This window comes from Bombina bombina, chromosome 6, assembly GCF_027579735.1.
Source record: "Bombina bombina isolate aBomBom1 chromosome 6, aBomBom1.pri, whole genome shotgun sequence".
Lineage (NCBI taxonomy): Eukaryota > Metazoa > Chordata > Amphibia > Anura > Bombinatoridae > Bombina > Bombina bombina.
In genome coordinates this window covers 939,401,663-939,426,760 of record NC_069504.1, presented here as the reverse complement: position 1 = coordinate 939,426,760, position 25,098 = coordinate 939,401,663, and positions in this window count along the sequence as shown.

Genomic DNA, 25,098 nt, shown 5'->3' with positions numbered 1-25,098 from the left:
AAAAAATATGAAATAGTTGATTTTTTGAACTGTAGATCTAACAGAGTGACTTATGTTGCGATGTGAAAATGTCCCCTAATTTATGTAGGAGAGACCTCCAAAGAGTTACGCACAAAAGTACTCGAACATATAGGGGACATTAAATGGAACCACAATGTGCCAGTGGCACAACATATGAGCACAGTACATGGAGATAACAAATATGATATCTCATTCTTTGCGATCGAACAGCTCAAACTCAAAGGGAGAAGGGGCAACATCAATAAAATGCTTCTGCAAAAAGAATGCAGATGGATTCATGAATTGCAATCTGCCTCTTCTAAAGGCCTGAATGAAGCAATTTCATATAAGAGCTTTCTTTACCCCATACAACAGATCAAATTGAAATATGGGCAATATACCCATACTTTTAAGACTCCGTTTTACCTTAAAGTAATCTAAAATAGCTAAGGGTAACTTAATTGTGAGTAACTGAGGCCATATAAATGCTAACTTCTTATCATTTTGTCTAAAAAATACCTATAGTCTCTGGTAATCATCTCTGGGCTATCACAGGATTGTTACACAGTCATAACTTAAGAGTATATTACAGTGACATATAGGATAGATTTAAACATAAATACTATCCCTACTTTATGGAAAATATATAAATAAGGATACCTAATGATATGATGCTATGATGCATAATAGGTCTGATCCACTGAAAACATATCTTATAAATATTAGAAATAAATAGATGAAAATGAGAATCTTGGTATAAGGACTGACTGAAATCCTTATATTTAGTACCTGTTTAGACACTCGAATATATCTTGTCAAAGTAATTATGGCTTGATGAAACAAATATGCCTTGCCTAATACGGTTATATTCTAGATGATAAACATTATCCTAGACCTTGGATTATATCAATAGATAAGGTTCGCAATTTTGGAATATACTCCTCAATTGAAATTGTTACCAAACTGAGTATCCCCGTAATGTATTATGGACAAATATGATAAGCTAAAAAGCTAGGCCAAGCTACAAAGGTGACCGTGGCTAAGACACTACATACGCCTTAATCTCCATACGGTATACACTTCCATAAACAAATGCCATTTCTATAGAAACTTGAGAATATATCTAGCAGAGATAACTGCTGGGCCAGCCCTATGCCCTTACGAAGTCATGTACTAGTGATGAAACGCGCCACTGGGCATGGCCAGTGAGAGTCTGCTTGGGCACGTAGAAGCTAGAGGCTAACAATATCTCTCTACTGCTACACTGTTGCAATCCTCTTTTGAGTTGATACTTTGTTAACATAAGTGTTGCTTTCCCAGCATTTACTGATTCTTAGCTTATTATAGACACGCAGCAATGGCTGCATTTGCACAGCCAGGATTAAACACATAATCTAATGGTTGTCTTGCTTTGATTCACTATATATTAGCACACAAGAGCAAATAAGGAAAGTGGTATTAATGTATAATAACACTACAAGGGATATAGATCTGTATGCTTGAATGGTGATAACAGTATTAGGTACTGAGATAGAAATCAGCTGACTGTGTTAACTCACAGCAGTATGCAGGCAGAAGGATGCCTTTGAGTGCTAATTATTTTTGGAATTGAGGTGGTTGTGATGTTACCCACCTATCTATACTTCCAGTTATAGTCATTTGTTCCGACTATATATATATGTTAAATAAAATGTTATGTTTTTTAAATATACTCTATATATTACGTCTAATTCAACACTTGGCTTAAATGCCACAAATCCACTAATCATTTCCTAGAAGTGTAATAGTATGGCTAAAAGGAAGGTTTTTCCAGGATTTCCTTAGGCTTTAACGTGATGTAACAAATTGTGTGTTGAATGAAATGCTCATCCAAATATTCTGCTGAACCAAACATGCCAACAAACAAAATTCCGATGACCCAAAATGATCAAATAATAAATATTTTTATCCATGCTAGAGTATAGCAGTATCATCTAAACAGTCTAAGAGGCCCATTTATCAAGCTCCGTATGGAGCTTGTGGGCCCGTGTTTCTGGCGAATATTCAGACTGCCCAGAAACAGCAGTTATGAAGCAGCTGTCTAAAGACCGCTGCTCCGTAGCGCTGTCCACCTGCTCGGAGCTTGACACCTCCCTCCTGGCGGATGATTGGCTGCAAGTCTGCAGGGGGGCGGCATTGCACCAGCAGCTCTTGTGAGCTGCTGATGCAATGCTGGATACAGAGAGCGTATTGCTTTCCGCATTCAGCGAGGTTTCGCGGACCTGATCTGCACTGTCAGATCAGGTCCGCAAGACATTTGATACATAGGCCTCAAAGTCTTTTCTAGTGTCTAACAATTGTTTAAGATATAATTTGAATTTGTTACTATAAGACTTCATTTTAAATATAGTAAACTAGATAAATTAACTGACAAATTAGTGCAACTACCTGAGTCTCATTATGCAACTCATGCTTCCTTCATAAATTATTTCCTGACAAACACCTTTACCTCCTACTTATATTTAAGTTTATACCTAAACACTATTATATATCCTCATTTATCTGCTTTATATATAATTTCTTATGTGCATTTTTTTTTTAATTTACTTTCACCTAGATTACGAGTTTTGTGTTAGAGGCTGTGCAGTGCTAACAAGCAGTTTATGTTCACTGCTCACTTACATATTGCGCTGTTATTACGGGTTTTTACAAACCCATCGTTAAAAGACAAGAAGTGAGCGTTGAGCAAAATTTTGCTCCTTACCGCACTCCAATACCAGCGCTGCTTACATTAGCGGTGAGCTGGTGTAACATGCTCGTGGATGATTTCCCCATAGGAATCAACAGGGAGAGCCAGCTGGAAAAAAACACCTGCCAAAAAGCAGCGTAAAACTCCTTAACGAAGCCCCATTGATTCCTATGGGGAAATACATTTTATATCTACACCTAACACCCTAACATGAACTCCTAGTCTAAACACCCCTAATCTTACACTTATTAACCCCTAATCTGCCGCCCCCGACATCGCTGCAACCTACATTATATTATTAACCCCTAATCTACCCCTCTGGACACCGCCGCCACCTACATTATACTTATGAACCCCTAATCTGCTGCCCCCAACATCACTGACACCTACATTATATTTATTAACCCCTAATCTGCCACCCCCAATGTCACCGCCACCTACCTACATTTATTAACTTCTAATCTGCTGCCCCCAATGTTGCCGCCACTATAATAAACATATTAATCCCTAAACCGCCGCACTCCCGCCTCGCAAACATTAGTTAACTATTATTAACCCCTAATCTGCTGGCCCTAACATCGACGCCACCTACCTATATTTATTAACCCCTAATCTGCCGCCCCCAACGTCGCCGCCACTATATTAAAGTTATTACCCCTAAACCTGTCTAACCCTAAACCTAACACCCCCTAACTTAAATATAATTAAAAGAAATCTAAATAAAATTACTATAATTAACTAAATTATTCCTATTTAAAACTAAATACTTACCTGTAAAATAAACCCTAACGGCTAGATTTAGAGTTGGGCGGTAGCCGTCAAAACCAGCGTTAGAGGCTCCTAACACTGGTTTTTACCGCCCTCTGGTATTTGGAGTCAGTCAGGAAAGGGTCTAACGCTCACTTTACAGCCGCGACTTTTCCATACCGCAAATCCCCCTACGCCATTTGCGTATCCTATCTTTTCAATGGGATCTTTCTAACGCTGGTATTTAGAGTTGTGTCTGAAGTGAGCGTTAGAAATCTAACGACAAAACTCCAGCCGCAGAAAAAAAACAGGAGTTAAGAGCTTTCTGGGCTAACGTCGGTTTATAAAGCTCTTAACTACTGTGCTCTAAAGTACACTAACACCCATAAACTACCTATGTACCCCTAAACCGAGGTCCCCCCACATCACCGCCACTCTATTAAATTTTTTAACCCCTAATCTGCCGCTCCGTACACCGCCGCCAGCTAAGTTATCCCTATGTACCCCTAATCTGCTGCCCCTAATACCGCCGACACCTATATTATATTTATTAACCCCTAATATGCCCCCCCCAACGTCGCCACCACCTACCTACACTTATTAAACCCTAATCTGCCGAGCAGACCGCACCGCTACTATAATAAAGTTATTAACCCCTAATCCGCCTCCCTCCCGCCTCAATAACCCTATAATAAATAGTATTAACCACTAATCTGCCCTCCCTAACATCGCCGACACCTAACTTCAAGCATTAACCCCTAATCTGCCGACCGGAGCTCACCGCTACTATAATAAATGTTTTAACCCATAAAGCTAATTCTAACCCTAACCCTAACACCCCCCTAACTTAAATATAATTTTTATCTAATGAAATAAATTAACTCTTATTAAATAAATTATTCATATTTAAAGCTAAATACTTACCTGTAAAATAAATCCTAATATAGCTACAATATAAATTAAAATTATATTGTAGCTATTTTAGGAATAATATTTATTTTACAGGCAACTTTGTATTTATTTTAACCAGGTACAATAGCTAAAATAGTTAAAATAATTACAAAATTACCTGTAAAATAAATCCTAACCTAAGTTACAATTAAACCTAACACTACACTATCAATAAATTAATTAAATAAAATACCTACAATTATCTACAATTAAACCTAACACTACACTATCAATAAATTAATTAAATACAATACCTACAAATAACTACAATTAAATAAACTAACTAAAGTACAAAAAATAAAAAAGAACTAAGTTACAAAAAATAAAAAAATATTTACAAACATTAGCAAAATATTACAACAATTTTAAACTAATTACACCTACTCTAAGCCCCCTAATAAAATAACAAAGACCCCCAAAATAAAAAAATGCTCTACCCTATTCTAAATTAAAAAAGTTCAAAACTCTTTTACCTTACCAGACCTTATAAGGGCCCTTTGCGGGGCATGCCCCAAAGAATACAGCTCTTTTGCCTGTAAAAAAAAACATACAATACCCCCCCCAACATTACAACCTACCACCCACATACCCCTAATCTAACCCAAACCCCCCTTAAATAAACCTAACACTAAGCCCAAGAAGATCTTCCTACCTTATCTTCACCATGCCAGGTTCACCGATCGCTCCAGGCTCCGAAATCTTCATCCAAGCCCAAGCGGGGGCTGGCGATCCATAATCCGGCTGAAATCTTCTATCAAGCGGCAGCTGAAGAGGTCCAGAAGAGGCTCCAAAGTCTTCATCCTATCCGGGAAGAAGAGGAGATCTGGACCGGCAACCATCTTGATCCAAGCGGCATCTTCTATCTTCATCCGATGAGGAACGGCTCCATGTTGAAGACCTCCAGCGCGGATCAATCTTCTTCTTCCGATGTCCAACTGAAGAATGAAGGTTCCTTTAAGGGATGTCATCCAAGATGGCGTCCCTCGAATTCCGATTGGCTGATAGGATTCTATCAGCCAATCGGAATTAAGGTAGGAAAATTCTGATTGGCTGATGGAATCAGCCAATCAGATTCAAGTTCAATCCGATTGGCTGATCCAATCAGCCAATCAGATTGAATAGTGGCGACGATGTCGGGGCACGGCTGAATAGTTGTTAATAATTTTTTTAAGTGGCGGTGATGTCCGGAGCGGCAGATTAGGGGTTAATAATTTTATTTTTGTATTTGGGATGTGGGAGGGAATCAGTTTAGGGGTTAATAGGTAGTTTATGAGTGTTTAGTGTACTTTGAAGCAGTTTAGTTAGGAGTTTTATGGTACAGCCAATCAGATTGAGCTTGCATTCTATTGGCTGATCAGAACAGCCAATAGAATGCAAGCTCAATCTGATTGGCTGATCGGATCAGCCAATCGGATTGAACTTGATTCTGATTGGCTGATTCCATCAGCCAATCAGAATTTTCCTACCTTAATTCCGATTGGCTGATAGAATCCTATCAGCCAATCGGAATTCGACGGACGCCATCTTGGATGACGTCATTTAAAGGAACCGTCATTTGGCGAGTAGGCGTCGGTAGAAGAGGTTGGATCTGCGTCAGCTGGAAGATGATGGCTCCGGAAGAAAGAAGATTGAAGATGCCGTTGATAGAAGACTTCAGCCGGATCATGGACCTCTTCAGCTCCCGCTTGGATGAAGACTTCAGCCGGATCATGGACATCTTCAGCCCCCCGCTTGGGCTTGGATCAAGACATCGGAGCCAGGATGGATCGGTGTGATACCCGGCGAGGTGAAGATAAGGTAGGAAGATCTTCAGGGGCTTAGTGTTAGGTTTATTTAAGGGGGGTTTGGGTTAGATTAGGGGTATGTGGGTGGTGGGTTGTAATGTTGGGGAGGTATTGTATGTGGTTTTTTTACAGGCAAAAGAGCTGAATTCTTTGGGGCATGGTAAGGTAAAAGAGCTTTGAACTTTTTTTAATTTAGAATAGGGTAGGGCATTTTTTTATTTTGGGGGTCTTTGTTATTTTATTAGGGGTCTTAGAGTAGGTGTAATTAGTTTAAAATTGTTGTAATTTTTTTCTAATGTTTGTAAATATTTTTTTATTTTTTGTAACTTAGCTTTTTTTATTTTTTGTACTTTAGTTAGTTTATTTCATTGTATTTATTTGTAGGTATTTTATTTTATTTATTTATTGATAGTGAAGTGTTAGGTTTAATTGTATTTATTTGTAGGTATTTAATTTAATTTATTTATTGATAGTGTAGTGTTAGGTTTAATTGTAGATAATTGTAGGTATTGAATTTAATTTATTTATTGATAGTGTAGTGTTAGGTTTAATTTTAAGGTTAGGATTTATTTTACAGGTGATTTTGTAATTATTTTAACTAGGTAGCTATTAAATAGTTATTAACTATTTAATAGCTATTGTACCTGGTTAAAATAAATACAAAGTTGCCTGTAAAATAAATATTAATCCTAAAATAGCTACAATATAATTATAATTTATATTGTAGCTATATTAGGGTTTATTTTACATGTAAATATTTAGCTTTAAATAGGAATAATTTATTTAATAAGAGTTAATTTATTTCATTAGATTTAAATTATATTTAACTTAGGGGGGTGTTAGTGTTAGGGTTAGACTTAGCTTTAGGGGTTAATACATTTATTATAGTAGCGGTGAGCTCCGATCGGCAGATTAGGGGTTAATTATTGTAGGTAGCTGGCGGCGACGTTGTGGGGGCAGATTAGGGGTTAATAAATATAATATAGGGGTCGGCGGTGTTAGGGGCAGCAGATTAGGGGTATAATAATACATACATAATGTATGTTGCGGCGGTGTACGGAGTGGCAGATTAGGGGTTAATAATAATATGCAGGTGTCAGCGATAGCGGGGGCGGCAGATTAGGGGTTAATAAGTGTAAGGTTAGGGGTGTTTAGACTCGGGGTTCATGTTAGAGTGTTAGGTGCAGACGTAGGAAGTGTTTCCCCATAGAAAACAATGGTGCTGATTCGAGTGGCCAAGAGGGAGGCCGAGATGACGGAGGTTAAAGTAAAGCAGGAAAGCGGGGAAGCAATGGAGATAGAGAACAGGGGGCGTGTCCTAACAGCAACTGTGGACGGTCGCATCTTCTCAGTGCTCCTGCAGATCACCCAACAATCCGCCTGTGGAGGGTACTTCTAACAGAGATACAGCAAACAAAAGGTCCAGTATTACTGGTACTGTGAATGAACAGGCATTATCTGCGCTAATCTCTGTATTTTTGACGCCGGAACACGAGAGTGGACAATAGAGGCCTGGAGAGGCGGCTCTGGACAGGCAGCGCTACCCCCCCTTGGTTTACCGAGGGTATTTGTCAGGACTGGTATTAAGAAATATAAATCTCTCACACCTACTTAGTTTTCTGGTACAAAAAGAATCTCCCCAGTACTAGATAACCTGAGGACACCAACTATCACTGTGCAACAAATATGGCTGCCGTAATGGAAACTACATACATAACCCGCATTGATGCTTTTATGGAGAAAATGGAGCAACGCTTAATGGACCTTTTACAAAGAGCTCCTTGGGACTTTTTGATACAATCACGTATGAAGCACAGCAACCCAGAATATGGAGCGAAAGACGAAGCGGTGGCAGCTGTGGATGTGGGAGCCGCGGATATGAGCACTCCTGCAGTTTCCCCTCCATGGGACAAAAGAGAAATTAAAGTTAGCGCAGAGCCACCACCCCAGGCTTCATCCCGAAAGAAGCTGTCCAAGCAAACTGACAAGCCGCAAGCTATAGATAAGCAACAGAGGAGCCCTATCTTTTTCAAGAAACCACTCAACGCGACTCCATCAATTGAACACAGGAATGGCGCCAGAGCCAACAGAGCAACGGCCCCTAACCGCATCAAGAAGATTAGCATCTTATCTCAAATAGACCCACTGCTAAGCGGTCACGACACTGAAGCACCCGTCGAACGGGGAGACAAGGAGGATTTTCAACCTTGGGAAATATAAAGTCAACACTTCAGTCTTAACGGAAATGGTTATACCTAAGCCGCTGGACATACCCCTTTATCTCGGCAGCAAGGTCTCTAAAAGACTGTTTATAAAGCAACACTGTTGGGACAAACTAAAACCAGCCTGAGGACCTTTTGGTATCAATACAATTTGTTTTTTATAGTTGGTTTTAAAAAAATGTTTTATACCCGTTTATAGATGTTCAGCAATGTTGGGTCCAGCAACAACCAGCCTGAGGACTTTTAAGTATCGCTAAATGTTGTTTTATAATGTTGACATAGAAATTGATTTATTCATGTTTACGGATGTCTGCAATGTAATGAACATACAAAATGTTACCTTTTCTCACTCTCTTTTTTACGTATTACCTCAGCTGACCATGTATACTTAAGCAAAGTCACGCTACAGGGAAGCCTTAGAAATAAATATAGCATCATGGGAAGGTGGAGAAGCAGCGTATGTGCCGGCATCCCTTATTGCTTCTGTGTGTCTCTGGCGGGGCTTAGGGGGGGCTCCAGGGGCGACACAAAAATACATTTTTAGAGAGGGATCAATGGTGCATGTGCTGCTGCAGAAGATAGTAAGGGAAAAAAGGTTGGTGACACTGATGCCCCTACTGCGGTCTGCGGCCGAGACCGCTGATGGATGCCTATCTATCAGCCTTGAATATTACTCTGAGCCATATCTGAGAAGTAAGCTATTTAATCCATATTTTATAATTTGGCTTTCTGCATGGGGTGTGACACCTGATAGGATGCTGAAGGTATACATTTGTAGTCACTCAGGTTCAAATATGGGAAGTATGTAAACTGGGAACAGGTTTTATGTAGCTGCACTATTTGTATGAACTTATATAGTTAGCACATAAAAATGGTTATTTACTTTCGTGAGTTTTAAGTTAATAAAATATCCAGTCTTGACCGGAACACCTACATTAAGTGGAAATAAGTAGTTTTATAGAAATATTAAATATGTTGTTAGGTGTATTTTTGTTGCTCTATAACAACCCCTGGACTCGAATATAAACACTGCGATCGGTCCAAGAGTGACCTACTGTTTTGATATGGGGGGGAAGAAAACCGAGGACTTTATCCTACTATACATGATCCTTCTTAGATGTGATGTGAATATCTTACAATGCCAACTTTACGTAATCTTCTTCATATATGATGTGATCACTTGTATTAATGCCTATTTCATGTATGAACTATTATTGTCTTATTTTCACTTCATGTCCTCAATAAAAAAAAAAAAAAAAAAAAAAAGAAAACAATGGGGCTGCGTTAGGAGCTGAACGCTGCTTTTTTGCAGGTGTTAGGTTTTTTTTCCAGCTAAAACTGCCCCATTGTTTTCTATGGGGGAATCGTGCATGAGCACATTTTTTAAGCTGGCCGCGTCCGTAAGCACCACTGGTATCGAGAGTTGCAGTGGCGTTAAATATGCTATACGCTCCCTTTTTGGAGCCTAACGCAGCCCTTCTGTGAACTCTAAATACCAGCGGTATTTAAAAGGTGCGGGGGGAAAAAAGCATGCGTAGCTAACGCACCCCTTTGGCCGCAGAACTCTAAATCTAGCCGTAAGATAGCTAAAATATAACTGTTACATTGTATCTAGCTTAGGGTTTATTTTTATTTTACAGGCAAGTTTGTATTTATTTTAACTAGGTACAATAGTTATTAAATAGTTATTAACTATTTAATAACCACCTAGCTAAAATAAATACAAAAGTACCTGTAAAATAAAACCTAACCTAAGTTACAATTACACCTAACATTACACCACAATTAAATTATTTCCCTAAATTAAATACAATTAAATACAATTAAAATAAATTGTCTAAAGTAAAAAACAAACAAACACTAAATTACAGAAAATAATAAACAAATTACAAGATTTTTAAACTAATTACACCTAATCTAATCCCCCCCCCAAAATAAAAAAGCCCTACCCTACACTAAATTACAAATAGCCCTTAAAAGGGCCTTTTGTGGGGCATTGCCACAAAGTAATCAGCTCTTTTACCTGTAAATAAAAAGTACAAATCCCCCCCAACATTAACACCCACCACCCGCACAACCAACCCTACTCTAAAACCCACCCAATACCCCCTTAAAAAAACCTAACACTAACCCCTTGAAGATTAACTTACTGGGAGAAGTCTTCATCCAACCGGGCCGAAGTCCTCAACAAAGCCGGGAGAAGTCTTCATCCAAGCCGGGCGAAGTGGTCCTCCAGACGGGCAGAAGTCTTCATCCAGACGGCATCTTCTATCTTCATCCATCCGGCACAGAGCGGGTCCATCTTCAAAACATCCGATGAGGAGCATCCTCTTCATCCGACGGCTAAGACTGAATGAAGGTTCCTTTCAATGACGTCATCCAAGATGGCGTCCCTTCAATCCTGATTGACTGATAGAATTCTATCAGCCAATCGGAATTAAGGTAGAAAAAATCCTATTGGCTGATGCAATCCTGATTGACTGATAGAATTCTATCAGCCAATCGGAATTGAAGGGACGCCATCTTGGGTGACGTCATTTAAAGGAACCTTCATTCAGTGTTAGCCATCGATTGAAGAGGATGCTCCACGTCGGATGTCTTGAAGATGGACCCGCTCTGCGCCGGATAGATGAAGATAGAAGATGCCGTCTGGATGAAGACTTCTGCCCGTCTGGAGGACCATTTTGCCTGGCTTGGATGAAGACTTCTTCCGGCTTCATTGAGGACTTTGGCCCGGCTGAATGAAGACTTCTCCCGGTAAGGTGATCTTCAAGGGGTTAGTGTTAGGTTTTTTTAAGGGGGTATTGGGTGGGTTTTAGAGTAGGGTTGGTTGTGTGGGTGGTGAGTTTTAATGTTGGGGAGGATTTGAACTTTTTTTTTTACAGGTAAAAGAGCTGATTACTTTGGGGCAATGCCCCACAAAATGCCCTTTTAAGGGCTATTTGTAATTTAGGGTAGGGTAGGGCTTTTTTATTTTGGGGGGGCTTTTTTATTTTGTTAGGGGGATTAGATTAGGTGTAATTAGTTTAAAAATCTTGTAATTTCTTTATTATTTTCTTGAATTTAGTGTTTGTTTTTTTTGTACTTTAGATACTTTAATTTGATTGTATTTAATTGTATTTAATTTAGGGAAATTATTTAATTGTAGTTTAGTGTTAGGTGTAATTGTAACTTAGGTTAGGTTTTATTTTACAGGTACTTTTGTATTTATTTTAACTAGGTAGTTATTAAATAGTTAATTACTATTTAATAACTATTGTACCTAGTTAAAATAAATACAAACTTGCCTGTAAAATAAAAATAAACCCTAAGCTAGATACAATGTAACTATTAGTTATATTGTAGCTAGTTAGGGTTTATTTTATAGGTATGTATTTAGTTTTAAATAGGAATGATTTAGTAAATTAAAGTAATTTTATTTATATTTATTTTAATTATATTTAAGTTAGGGGGTGTTAGGGTTAGGGATAGACTTAGGTTTAGGGGTTAATAACTTTAATATAGTGGTGGTGACGTTGGGGGGCGGCAGATTAGGGGTTAATAAATGTAGGTAGGTGGCGTCGATGTTAGGGCCAGCAGATTAGGGGTTAATAATATTTAACTAATGTTTGTGATACGGGAGTGCGGCGGTTTAGGGGTTAATATATTTATTATAGTGGCGGCGATGTCCAGTTCGGCAGATTAGGGGTTAAAAATTTTATTTTAGTGTTTGCAATGTGGGGGGGTGCCTCGGTTTAGGGGTTAATAGGTAGTTTATGGGTGTTAGTGTACTTTTTAGCACTTAAGTGAAGAGTTTTATGCTATGCTAGTGTAAAACTCTTAACTACTGACTTTAAAATGCGGTACCAGTCTTGACAGGAGAGGATCTACCGCTCACTTTTTTGTCAGACTCGTAATACCGGCGCTATGCAAGTACCATTGAAAAAAGAGGATACGCAATTTACGTAAGTGGATTTGCGGTATTTCCAAGTCTGGTCACAAAAGTGAGCGGTACACCTGTACCTGCAAGACTCGTAATACCAGCGGGCATTAAAAAGCAGCGTTAGGTCCGGCCAACGCTGCTGTTTAAGCCTAACGCACAACTCATAATCTAGCTGTTCATTTCTTAGTTGCTTTTTATTCAGCCAGTGTCATTTTAACTACAGAGTTCTCTTCTTGTTATTTTCTATTCTTACTTTTTTCTGTTTTAATAGATTACATCAACTGTTAATTGTATGATGCAGAAGTATATTTTCTTCCTAAATGTCTTACTTGTTAGTAGCTTTATAACCAAATTGAAAAATGACCTTTGTTAGCATCACTACTTCCTGCAAATAAAATATCAGTCACAATGTTTCTTAAAATAAATAATCTCCTTAATAAAATAACTGACAATTTAAACATGTGTTTTCAAGCCATTAGGAAAATGATTATAACAAAACCACAATTTTTCACATCAATGACAGTTTAAGATAAATTAAAATATTTAGTTTTAGGTGTAAAAAAAACCTTTCTTTAAAGCTCCATAGTGTGTCTGAATAGGTGTGGATAAAAATTAAAGTATGAATTAAAGTCAAAATGAACTTTTATGATTCAGATAGATCATGCAGTTTTAAGATACTTTCCAATTTACTACCATTATCAAATTTTGTACAGTCTTTTTATATACACACTTTCTGGGAACAATATCCTACTGAGCATGTGTAAAAGCTCACAGGGAATACGTATACTAGTCTGTGATTGGCTGATATATGTCACATGATACAGGGGGGCTGGAAAATGAGAGAAAAAAAATTAGCAGAAAAAAATCTACTGCTTATTTGAAATCCAGAGTAGGTGCTAAATCATTGTCTTTTTTATTGTGCACTTGTTAACCCTATAACGACACGAGTCGTACAGGGTACGTCGCACAGAACCTGGTCTTTAAAGACCAGCGACGTACCCTGTATGACTTTGGGGATTAAAGCGGCTGGAAGCAATCCTGATCGCTTCCAGCCGCTTTACGGTTATTGCAGTGATGCCTCGATATCGAGGCATCCTGCAATCAAATTTTTCCCCCATCCGATGCAGAGAGAGCCACTCTGTGGCCCTCTCTGCACCGGCATCGACGGACGCAATCGTTGGTGGGTGGGAGCTGACCGTGGGAGGCAGGTGGGCGGCCATCGGTGACAAATTGAAGAGAGAGGGGGGCAGGATCGGGGGCGGGGTTGTTGGGCACGCGCACGGGAGCGCGCTCGTGCACGGGGGCTGGTGGGTGGGCGCGTGCACGGGGAGGGAGCGGGTGGGAACCGCTACACTACAGCAAAATAATTATATAAGACTGGCAGTAAGGGGGGATACAATCCCCAACAAAACTAAATCTAAGGGATCTGGGAGCGGCTGGGGGATTTGTCTGTAGGGGGGGGGGGAAGCTACACTACAGAAAAAATGGGAAAAAAATTAAAAAAACCCATTTGTATTTGCAAACAGGGTACTGGCAGACAGCTGCCAGTACCCAAGATGGCTCCCAGTAAGGTAGAGGTGGAGGGTTAGAGAGCTGTTTGGGGGGGGGATCAGGGAGGTTGGGGGCTAAGGGGGGATCCTACACAGCTGCATATGTAAATATGCTTTACAATTTTAAAAAAAAATTTAAATATACCTTTTATTTTAGTACTGGCAGACTTTCTGCCAGTACTTAAGATGGCAGGGACAATTGTGGGATGGGGGAGGGAAGAGAGCTATTTGGGAGGGATCCTGGGGTGTGATGTGTCAGGTGGGAGGCTGATCTCTACGCTAAAGCTAAAATTAACCCTGCAAGCTCCCTACAAATGACCTAATTAACCCCTGCACTGCTGGGCATAATACATGTGTGGTGCGCAGCGGCATTTAGCGGCCTTATAATTACCAAAAAGCAACGCCAAAGCCATATATGTCTGCTATTTCTGAACAAAGGGGATCCCAGAGAAGCATTTACAATCATTTATGCCATACTTGCAAAAGTTGTTTGTAAATAATTTCAGTGAGAAACCTAAAATTGTGAAAAATTTTACGTTTTTTTTAATTTGATCGCATTTAGCAGTGAAATGGTAGCATGAAATATACCAAGATGGGCCTAGATCAATACTTGGGGTTGTCTACTACACTACACTAAAGCTAAAATTAACCCTAGATGCTCCCTACATGCTCCCTAATTAACCCCTTCACTGCTGGGCATAATACACGTGTGATACGCAGTGGCATTTAGCGGCCTTCTAATTACCAAAAAGCAACGCCAAAGTCATATATTTCTGCTATTTTTGAACAAAGGGGATCCCAGAGAAGCATTTACAACCATTTATGCCATAATTGCACAAGTTGTTTGTAAATAATTTCAGTGAGAAACCTAAGTTTGTGAAAATATTTGGGAAAAAGTGAACATTTTTTTTTTTTATTTGATTGCATTTGGTGGTGAAATGGTGGCATGAAATATACCAAAATGGACCTAGATCAATACTTTGGGATGTCTTCTAAAAAAAAATATATACATGTCAAGGGTTAATCAGGGATTCCTGACAGATATCAGTGTCCCAATGTAACTAGCGCTAATTTTGAAAAAAAAATGGTTTGGAAGTAGCAAAGTGCTACTTGTATTTATGGCCCTATAACTTGCAAAAAAAAAACAAAGAACATGTAAACATTGGGTATTTCTAAACTCAGGACAAAATTTAGAAACTATTTAGCATGGGTGTTTTTTGGTGGTTGTAGATGTGTACCAGATTGTGGGGGTCAAAGTTAGAAAAAGTGTGTTTTTTTCCATTTTTTCCTAATATTTTATCATTTTTTTAAAGTAAATGATAAGATATGATGAAAATAATGGTATCTTTAGAAAGTCCATTTAATGGCGAGAAAAACAGTATATAATATGTATGGGTACAGTAAATGAGTAAGAGGAAAATTACAGCTAAACACAAACACCGCAGAAATTTAAAAATAGCCCTGGTCCTTCAGGGAAAGAAATTGAAAAATGGCCGTGTCCTTAAGGGGTTAATCATGCAAACTCTACTGCGTTAAAGTGAATGTAAATGTTGATGCTAAAGTGCCCGATTTTTAAAAAATTTATTAAAAACAGTTGCACTCTAATTAATCAAAATTTGCATTTCACTCCTGTTGTGAAAAAAACTTACTTTTTAATATTGACAGCAGCTCCAGCTTCCTCCACTCATTGCAAAGCCTCTTCCTGGGTCTATAATGAGGAATCTGGCTTCCTCCAATCACGGCATTGAATCAGACACTGATTCCTCCAGGGAGGAATCCATGATTGGAGGATGACCTATCCATCATTTCTGACATCAGAAATGGCTTTCTAAATAGTTACTACTGTTCGTATAGAACTACAGATATGACAACTTGAGCTGTATAGAAAACTGAAACTCTGTGGGTTTAGGTAATTATATGACTATCTTCACATTTTCTTAAGAAGAACTATGTACATTGCATAGGGGTATTGGTTCCTCCTATTGTATAGGAATTCACCCCAAGATTTATTGAAATTATATATATATATATATATATATATATATATATATATATATATATATAATCTGAAGGTAGTGGATCCCAGGGGATTATTCTGTTTTTTTTTTCCTTTAAAGGGCTAGTAACTAAGTAAGTAGTAGGAGAGGAAGGTTATTAATTTATAATGGTTCATTCCTAGGTTGCAAATCTATCCAGGGCTCTTAAAGCACTAAATCACTTCTACACTTTTTTTTTTCTCCCACTTTTATTTTTTTGATTTGTGCACAATTTTGTGTGGTCACGGCTGATTAAGCCTCTAATTTAATCTATTTAGTGGATTTATCACTTATTAAACTTTAAAAAATGTAATTGGTAGCTGATTCTCAGAAGTTACCACACAAGTATAAGCGTATGGATAAATTTATGTCACAGGGGAAAACACATTCACCCATAATGCCAGCTAAAGGTAAGGATAGGAAAGCCAAGAATGCCGCTCTTAGTATTGAATCCTCCTCTGAAATACAGCCTCATAACACTGACTCCTCCCACCTTATGTTTCAGCTCTCTGCTTTTTTCACTACCCAATTGGATGCAATTAAGAAAGAGCTGGGTTCTATCACCTCTGAAGTATACATATTATCCAACCAAAATGTAGTCAATTTGCGGTAAGGGTGACAGAAGCAGAGAGGAGAATTTCAGAACTGGAGGATCAGGTTAGTACCCAGAATAATTTAATCCAGGAACAGGGAAGGTATATTCAGTCGATCAATACTAGACTTGAAGACCTTGAGGATAGGTCTCGACATAACAAGGTGCGTATTGTAGACCTTCCAGAAAATACGAATTACTCAGACTTAATCAAATTTACCTCACTAATACTACCACAAGCTCTTGGTATACCTGAGGAAAATCTTCATTTAAAAATAGAGACAGCTCATAGGGTTGGTACTACATTAGATCTAAACTGGAGGATACAGGGTTTAACAGAACACTCATATTTAGAGTCCTGAATTATCAAGACAAGATAGAAATGTTTAAACTCTATAGGGAACTTGGTACATTAACTATAAATAATCATAAAATACTGATGTTCCAATATTTCTCTAATGAAACTCAAAAAAAAAAGAAAAAGTATGTCCCCCTTTTTTTCTCAATTCACTGAAAAAGGCTGTAAAGTTAGAATGTTATATCCTGCCAAACTATGGGTGGAAGTTAAGGGAAAAATTAACATATATTGTCCAAGAAGCGCAGGAATTGCTGGCCGCTATTTAAATCTTTTTTAAGGAACCAAGGTTCACCCTTATGAAAAATAGGGTTAATAAAATTTGTACTTTTTTGTAACCTGAGTGACCAAAGGTCAACCAACATAGGATATTTGTTCGGTAGGAGTATGTTAGGAGTTTGTGTTTTATGTTATGTGTGGTGTTTTTCTTTTTTTTTTCTTTTTTTGTTGTTGTTGTTGCTCCATCTCTCTATATGTCATTTAAGTATACAGAGTTTCTTTAAATGGGTACACAGTTGAATATCCTGTCATGGAATGTCGGAGGAATTTCTTCCTTAATAAAACGCAAGCAAATAATAGCACAGTTGGGTAGACATGCCCACGACATTGCCATGATTCAGGAAACGCCTCTTAAGGAGAGTGAGTTAAGCAAGTTAACGAACCAATGGGTTGGGGAAGTATTGGCCACACCTTCCACGAAAAGGAGCTGTGGGGATGCAATTTTAATACACAAAAAATTACAATATCAAGTATTAAAAGTGGAGCGTGATCCGAATAGTAGTTATATATTTGTTCACTTAACAATTGGGATACACAATATATGATAGGTAATATATATGGGCCAAATGTGTTTTCTCCACAGTTCTGGGACACAATTAAAAGTAAGTTATACTCAATTGTTAGAGAAAGATTAATTCTTGCTGGCGATTTCAACATGACATTATGTCCTAAGTTAGACAGATCCTCAACTAAAGAGAAGGTTAAGAATGAATAAATTGCAAAGTATTTAAAAAAAATTGTAAGGCTTTAAAACTTAACGATATCTGGAGAATTAAAACCCAGAAAGATATGACTATGCATGTGTGTCCAAGACCCATCGTTCATTCTCCAGAATTGATTATATTCTTGTTTCACAGCATCTCATTTTATTAGATTCATTACCCAAAATTCATGATATATTGGTCTCAGATCATGCAATAATTTCAATCAAATTTCAATTGATAAAAGCTGAAAAGCGCGTAAATAATTTTTTCACATTTCCATGTTTTATGTTAGAGAATACTAAATTTAATACTTGGTTGTCCGGTCAGTGGAAAGATTTCCATCATAATAACAGAGAGTATTATGATAAAGTTTAAGTACATTGGGAAACGGCAAAAGCGTTTTTAAGGGGAAAGATAAAAGCATATATGTGTAACTGGAAATGAAAACGGCAAGCTAGGGAACTACAGCTATTTAATCAGCTCAGGAAAACATTTTTAAGATATAGGGCTCCATGTATTAAGCCGTCAATTCATCCGTCATTGTAGACGCGGATAAACTCGCCGTTACTCGCCGCGGGCGAAGTGGTGTCCGCTGTCGCTATGTACTAATAATCCCCCAATAAATAGACACATCTAGCCCGCCGCGAGCAAGGGCAGAATATTGATAAATTTGATGCATCGCTCGCCGCGACTAAGCTGATGTACTTAACTTTCAGTTGAATTGTCTGGCCAATTATTAACACGTGACATGCAAGGTGTCACGAACATCATAGTAGTCGCGGGAATAGAATTTTGCTCCTATAAAAGTTCAATTTATCTAAACAACTTTATTATTGTTCAAATTTTTTTGAAGAGTGATTACAGAGCGTTATTTTTGTAATATTTATTTACAATTTGGATATGGATTCATCTTGATCTGAAACCACTTCAAAATCCAAGAATCCTCACTTTTCGCATCAGCAATTATCCCCCTGGTAGTTCGGTGAGCTTCATTGAAACGTACTTGACTGGTCTGTGGTTTGTTATAGGGAGTCAACAGACATTCTGTACATGAGTAGCCTCCATCTCCTAATAGAAGATATACAAATTTAAAATATAGATTACTCTTTAATTACAGTCGACAAATTGGGCGCAATTTATGTACATGGAAATGAGAGACAAATTAGACGCCAGTTATGCTGTTAGTACAATGCTGATATTACTGCCTTTTATATATGTCTAGACTGGCGTCTAGAGTGACTTTCCTATTGTTTTGTACCTTGCCCGCCACCTAGAAGGTGGCGAGGCAAAAATAACGAGGTGGGAGCGGAAATTGTCGCGAGTGGACAAATAGATTTTTTAGTACATTCGTTTTTGGCGAGTTGGTGGTCAAATGTGTCTAATTACAGTGAAAAATGGAGAGGTAGCAAGGTTTGGCGGATAAGTACGCTCGCAATTTTAAAGATGCGAGTTTGAACATAGTTGACAACTTTGTACATATCAGTTTGCGAGTTTTGATGTGAGATTTGTTGCGGGTAGCTCGCTGACTGCTTAGTACATGGAGCCCATAGATCGGAGAACTCTAAGTTTAACTGGGATAAATACTGCCACGCTAGAACCGAAAGGGAGTTATTTTTAAAGCAAAAGTGTTTAGAGGAAGATAAGAAAATCAACAATCGATATAAGGGGTATATTGGTTGTTCAGCTAAATATCTAGCAAAAATAACTAAGAATAGGAAGAGTAAAACCTATATAGCAGCAATTAAGGAAGGGGGCAGGGATAGGCAAGGTGTCCGTATATGGACACTGGTGTCCGTGACTAGCCCTTGCAGTGTCCGCCACAACCTTAGTATATCTTTTCTTTCTGATTAAATGATAGGAATAAAAAAAAATATGTAGTGTGAATAAAGTTAGTGGCTTGTCAAGAGACTGCTAATGATATTGGGTGATAAGTTATGGAATAAATAAAGCCTGAGTGAAATACTGGATGTGTATCTGCATCTGTATAATAACACCCAGCTCTATACAAAGACACAGTAGTGACACTGACACATACGTATAGCCAAACAAGGGCTGGTTATAGGGTCAGTGGTATTTGCATCAGTATAATAACACCCAGCACTATGTAATGACACAGTAGTGACACTGACACATGGATATAGCCAGAGGAGGGCTGGTTATAGGATCAGTGGTATCTGCATCAGTATAATAACACCCAGCGCTATATAATGACACAGTAGTGACACTGGCACATGAGTACAGCCAGAGGAGGGCTGTTAGTAGGATCAATGGTATCTGCATCAGTATAATAACACCAAGCACTATATAATGACACAGTAGTGACACTGGCACATGGGTATAGCCAGAAGAGGGCTGGTTATAGAATCAGTGGTATCTGCATCAGTATAATAACACCCAGCGCTATATAATGACACAGTAGTGACACTGGCACATGGGTATAACCAGAGGAGGGCTGGTTATAGAATCAGTGGTATCTGCATCAGTATAATAACACTCAGCACTATATAATGACACAGTAGTGACACTGGCACATGGGTATAACCAGAGGAGGGCTGGTTATAGAATCAGTGGTACCTGCATCAGTATAATAACACCCAGCGCTATATAATGACACAGTAGTGACACTGGCACATGGGTATAGCCAGAGGAGGGCTAGTTATAGAATCAGTGGTATCTGCATCAGTATAATAACACCCAGCACTATATAATGACACAGTAGTGATACTGGCTCATGGGTATAGCTAGAGGAGGGCTGGTTATATGATCAGTGGTATCTGCATCAGTATAATAACACCAAGCACTATAAAAAGACACAGTAGTGACACTGGCTCATGGGTATAGCCAGAGGAGGGCCGGTTATATGATCAGTGGTATCTGCATCAGTATAATAACACCAAGCACTATAAAATAATGTTTTTCATTTCAAATGTACCTTGGTGTCCTTCACTAAGGTCTGTACTTTAGAAAATGTCCGCCACAGCCTTTGTCTGTGCCTATCCCTGGAAGGGGGTTATAGACATACTGATAACAAAAATATGAGGGAGGCATTTTTTAAATTTTATCAAAATGTATATAAAAAAGTTGATGAAGATCTATCTAATAGAAGAAACTTTTGGTCCAAAATTTCACCTCCCGAGGTTTCAGAAAATGATCTTGAATTGATCAATAAACCATTCTCAGTAGATGAGATATGTGAGGCTATTAGCGAATCTAAACTGAATAAGGCGGCGGGCCCAGATTGGCTCTGGGCAGAGTTTTATAAAATTTTAGTAGAATAAATTAAGGTATTAATACACTTACTAAACTCTTTAATTCGTATAATATTACTAATATGCCAATATCAAAGATATTTTTTCTGCAGCTAATATTACTCTTTTTCATAAAAAAGGCAAGGATGCTGAAGAGCCAGCTTCTTATAGGCCAATCTCTGTTTTAAAAGCTGATTATAAAATCCTCACAGCTATTTTAGCGAACAGGTTAAACAAATTATTGTATAAAATAATACATCCTGATCAAACGGGTTTCATACAGGGAAGGAATATGTCTTTAAACTTGAGTAAAGTTGAAATCATTTTGGATTATTTTTGGAATACAATCCCTCAACAATTACGTAAAAAAACTAATAAAAAGAAGATGTTTGATACATATCTGGCTCTGCTGTCATTAGAACAATTTTCAACAATATTGTATGTGATAGTGTGTGTGAGAGCTTACGCTCCACACTGTTGATGTGGACTATGTTCAAGTGGTGATGGGTGTGCTTAAAAAACAAGCAGAAGATATCCGTCCTGTGAAAAAAATGAAATGTCAATCCTGTGAACAAAATTAAATGTCAACCCTGTGAGAAAAATCCTGTGAAGAAATAATAATGAAATGAGAGTCAATCCTGTTGAAGACAAAATTTCACTCCTGTGAAAAAAAGAATCACTTCTGTGTGAAAGGTATCCAAAACAACGTGATATGTGTTGCAAGCCAAAATAGTCAATTGAAAAAAATAAAAACGAGACAAAAAATGCTCTTTGGAGACTGAGCTCCAAGCAAAAATAGGGACAGTGCTCCATGGAGACTGAGCTCCAAACAAAAATAGAGACAATACACTAGGAATAACAAACAAATGCTGCCAAACGATAAAAAACCTGTGGAGAAAAAATAATAACAATGTGTAGAAAATTCTTCAAATGTACCCTCCTAGTGGAATAGAGCTTACCAGGTCTACGCGTTTCGGCCTTGCCTAGGCCTTTATCAAGAAGTCTTGATAAAGGCCTAGGCAAGGCCGAAACGCGTAGACCTGGTAAGCTCTATTCCACTAGGAGGGTACATTTGAAGAATTTTCTACACATTGTTATTATTTTTTCTCCACAGGTTTTTTATCGTTTGGCAGCATTTGTTTGTTATTCCTAGTGTATTGTCTCTATTTTTGTTTGGAGCTCAGTCTCCAAGGAGCACTGTCCCTATTTTTGCTTGGAGCTCAGTCTCCAAAGAGCATTTTTTGTCTCGTTTTTATTTTTATTTTTTTCAATTGACTATTTTGGCTTGCAACACATATCACGTTGTTTTGGATACCTTTCACACAGAAGTGATTCTTTTTTTCACAGGAGTGAAATTTTGTCTTCAACAGGATTGACTCTCTTTTCATTATTATTTCTTCACAGGATTTTTCTCACAGGATTGACATTTAATTTTGTTCACAGGATTGACATTTCATTTTTTTCACAGGACGGATATCTTCTGCTTGTTTTTTAAGCACACCCATCACCACTTGAACATAGTCCACATCAACAGTGTGGAGCGTAAGCTCTCACACACACTATCACATACAATATTGTTGAAAATTGTTGTAAATTGCTTATATTTAAATTACCCCGTATAAAGTGTAAGATTATAGATTATTGTTTTTAACCATATTTTAGCGAGGATCCTTGCGTTTCTAACTAGATTTTAAATTTTATATTATTGGTTTGAAGTGTTTTAATACATTCTATTTTTAATCATTTTTATCATTACAATCACACCATCATTTACTATATAGAGGAATTGTCTTGAATAAACATTGAAATTTTAACCTTAGCCTCCATTGATGGCGCCTGGATACATTACTCTTACTAGATTCACCCTAGGTGGAAGCTAGGTACCACCACTCCGGGCATACAAGGTTTAGTCGGCGCTGAGATATACATACACATATCTGCTGTCATTAGACACAGAGAAAGCTTTTGACTCTAGTTCTTGGAATCACATGCTAGATTCTTTATCCCAGTTTGGAATTATTGGTAATTTTGTAGGTTTTATTCAGAAACTAAATACAAATCCCTATTCCTATCTACTGATTAATGGTAACCCTTCAGCTAGAATTGTATTAGTTCGGGGGACTCATCAAGGATGTCCCCTTTCCCCATTATTGTTCAATATGTCTATAGAATCCCTCGCTATCTGTTTTTGGACATGAAATGTATGTAATTTTTTCTCTTATATCCTGTGAACTGATTTAATAAAAGAATGGAAAAAAAACATCAGTAAATTATTGAGCACTATATACAAATAATTATTACAGATGATTTCATTACACCTATAAATTTACCTAATGTCAAAAAATATTTTTAAAATCAGATAAAATAGCTGCAATTGCTCAATTTCCTTATTTGTCTTGTATTTACACATTTCACAATCAATGTTTCAGGAATTTCCCCTTTAACTAAAACGTAATGCCCTTAAGTAATGCAATGAGAGAAAATATAATTCATCATATTTAAGTTGCAAAAATGGTAAGAGAGATACAAAAATGACAGCTGATGAACTAGAAATTAGGATAATAGATTGAATCTTCAAGTTAAATGTGTATAAAATGACTTTCTGGTTTACAAATTGTGGCTTTTACTTGGGAACAAGATTACCCAATGATGAAGTGCTAAAAAATATAAGTGAAGTGATGCTTACTGAAATTCAAATTTAATCTTACCTTACAATTAGGTCCCTTGCCAACCTCAAAAGCATCTACTAAATAAGGAGTTAAAAAATAGCAATAAAACAATAAATGATCCATACAGTTGTAAATTAGACCACCAAATAAGAATGAGAGAATTCCATGCAAAACACCTAAAGGGTGAGTCTGAAAGTAGCAGATAAAGGAGAATAACTTATTTGATTACATTATTTAAACAGCAGGATACATTGTTAGTTATTTTATAAGGTTTAAAAAATACAGCACGGCAGAGAGATGGCCTGAGTCCATACAATAAGTGACTACAGAGATTTACCAATATCATTGTAGAAAGTTAGGATCCATTACCTGTTTAACCTGCTCCTCAGAATTAATACTATGTATGTGGTATCCATTCCCCAACTGCGAAGAAAAACGTTTTCACTCTCCTACAATTTCTATGTTTGGGCAACATTTCTAGTTCTACTACTTCTGCCTTCTCCAGGGTCTCATTCCTACTCTAGAGTAAAACAGAGTCATCATCACATTCATGCTTAGATATGGGGTCACTGGTCAGTGAAACCAGGTGGTGTGGGTACACTGTTGCATGTGTTTTCTACTGTTCTAATATAATTTGTTTATTGTGTGCTCTGCTAAATGTGAGTCTGGCCAACTGCTGTTTCATAAGTTGTTTACAACATTTAAAGTGCAAAATATAGAAAGTCATCCAGGAAGCAGTTTTATATTAAAATAATATCTTTGAAAATAGGCTCAATGTTATATTTGTATGAAAACAGCTTAAATAAATGACTGAATAGGAAGTTATTTCCTATGGGGGTATCAGTTTGATAACTTTAAATCATCATTATTGATTCAAGATTAATGGGGCTCTTAAAATGTCATGACTAAGAGCCATAATATTCAAATAATCATTACATTTGTTTAAAGGTACATTAAACCCAAATTGTTTTCCTTATGATTCAGAAAGAGCATACAATTTTGAAACAACTTTCCAGCTTACTTATATTATATAATTTGCTTAGTTCTCTTGGTATTCTTTGCTGAAAAGCATAACTAGGTAGGCTCAGGAGCTGAGAGCTAGATGCTGATTGGTGGCTGCAGGTATATCCGTCTTGTCATTGACTTACCAATGTGTTCATCTAGCTACCAGTAGTGCATTGCTGCTCCTTTAATAAAGGATACCAAAAAGAATAAAGCTATATTGATAAAATAAGTAAATTGGAAATTTATCATAAAATGTATGCTCTTTCTGAATCATGAAATAAAAAAATTGTGTTTCATGTCCCTCTA